Source organism: Lynx canadensis, chromosome X (assembly GCF_007474595.2).
Source record: "Lynx canadensis isolate LIC74 chromosome X, mLynCan4.pri.v2, whole genome shotgun sequence".
NCBI classification, from domain to species: domain Eukaryota; kingdom Metazoa; phylum Chordata; class Mammalia; order Carnivora; family Felidae; genus Lynx; species Lynx canadensis.
In genome coordinates this window covers 21,313,233-21,315,562 of record NC_044321.2, presented here as the reverse complement: position 1 = coordinate 21,315,562, position 2,330 = coordinate 21,313,233, and positions in this window count along the sequence as shown.

Below are 2,330 nucleotides of genomic sequence, written 5' to 3'. Positions count from 1 at the left end.
TTTTCCATCTAATCTATTAGCAACCCTATTATTAATGGTTTAATTCCATTGTTATACACCCCAGATATGCCCATTCCAAGTGTCAGGTGCATATCAGTCCAAAGATGGAGATTCGTAACACATTTGAAGTAAAAACACAGTAAGAGTCCATGCCAAGTTTAGTTATCACTTCTGTAACAGTCAACAAATTTTGAAAAAATAATCACATAGCATATCCCATCTTAGGACTGTATGATAAACTGTGGTTTTAGAGTCTATGTATTTTGATGATACTCTCTGGTTAGTTTAGAAACAAAGGAACATAATTCTATTAGGGAGGCAAGTGAGGGAGGATTTTTTTCTCATTAGTTCCTAGGCGTGGACTGCAACATTTATCTGTGAAAACACTAGGGAGAAATTAGAGGAGCACAAGTGTCCTACAAGAAGACAATAAAAGGTTATATTAAAACTACAGGTTTTGGGGCACCTGGGTGGCTCAGTAGGTTAAGTGTCCGACTTTGGCTCGGGTCGTGATCTCGTGGTTCTTGAGTTCAAGCCCCACATCTGGCTCTGAGCTGACAGCTCAGAGCCTGGAGCCTGCTTTAGATTCAGTGTCTCCCTTTCTCTCTCTGCACCTTCCCTGCTCGCTCTCACTCTCTCTCAAAAATAAACATTTAAAAATTAAAAAAGAAAAAAACTATAGGTTTTAGTACAATATGTAATATATTGCAGAACATACAGAAATTAATGTATCCTATAAAAATATTACAATACAAATACTCAGATTTTTAAAAAATTTTTAAATGTTTATTTTTTTTTTTGAGAGAGAGAGAGAGCAAGCAAGCAAGCAAGCAGTTGAGGGGCAGAGAGAGAGGGAGACACACAATCTCAAACAGGCTCTAGGCTCTGAGTTATCAGCACACAGCCCAACATGGGGCTCAAATTCATGAACCACGAGGTCACAACCTGAGCCAAAGTTGCATGCTTAACTGACTGAGTCACCCAGGTGCCACCTGAGATCTTTTTAACAGATGAAAAAACTGATTATTGTCTTCCATTTACCATTTTACCTTAATAATCTCATTGATTTTGATTCTTTATTAAGTTTAATATCATAGATTTGTGAATTGTAGCAGTGAGAAATAGGTTCATTCAGATGAACTCTTACAGTGACAACAACTAGAAAATATAGATAAAATATTTTACAGAACACCCACATCTATTTAATGGCAGCAGAAAGCCATCAAGGCAGTGAGCATCTGTAGACCTAATATCCAGAAAGGAGTTGAGCCTAGGATTTTGTGGCTCGGAGAACGGTACAGAGGACTGGATAAGATGTGGTACTGGAAAAGAGAATACTTGAGAATTTTCCTAATCTGATAAAAAGTCTTCAAGTCCCAGATTAAAGAAGAAAGATGAACATCCAGCAGGATAGATTCAAAGAAAACCTTATCAAGAATAATTGTAATTCAAGTGCAAGAAACCAACAGTGAAAAAGAAAATCTAAAATGTGTCCAGAGGGGCAAAGTGTAATTTATTTTCAAAGGAGTAAAAATAAGACCAAAAGCAGACTTCCCCAAAAAGATGAAGGAAACCAGAAAACAATGGAATGAAAAAACCAAAGCACTGAAATAAATGACAGTTAATTTATATTTGTTTCCAGTAAAACAATCTTCCAAAATTATGATAAAAACACTTTCGAACAAATAAAACACAACTCATCACAAAGATTCTCACGTAAAGATACAAGTGCCAAGGGTTTGGTGGGGCAGGGCACAATAAAAATGATGCCAATGGAAGGCTCAAAGATGTAAGAAGGAAAGAAGATATTTAAAAAACAAGAGGTCATTATGAAAATTTTCCATCAGTACATTTACAAATGATAGGACATGCACATGGTTTACCTATAAAGCAAAACTTACTGCAAGCGAATCCCGAAGTAGAAAACCTGAGTATTCCTCACCAGACTGAATCAAAACTTCCTATTTTCCCACAAATAAAATCTCTGCATCATGTAACTTCAACCAGTAAATTACATCATACATTTAAGAATAAATAACATGCATCTCAAACCAAGTGTTTCACAAAAGAGGGGGAAAAGAGAACATTCTTGAACTAATTTTATGACCAACATGACCAAACCAACACACCAAAACATAATAAAGGCTTCACAAGAAATGAAAATGAAATGCAACAATGTCAATGTACACCAAAAAAACCCTAAACAATGCATGAACACATCAAATCCAGAAATAGACAAAAAAGATAAAGAATATGCTGAATTTCTTAGAAGAATGTCACGTTGGTTTAACTTTGAAAAATCAATATTAGCCAGTATCTTAAAAGAATAA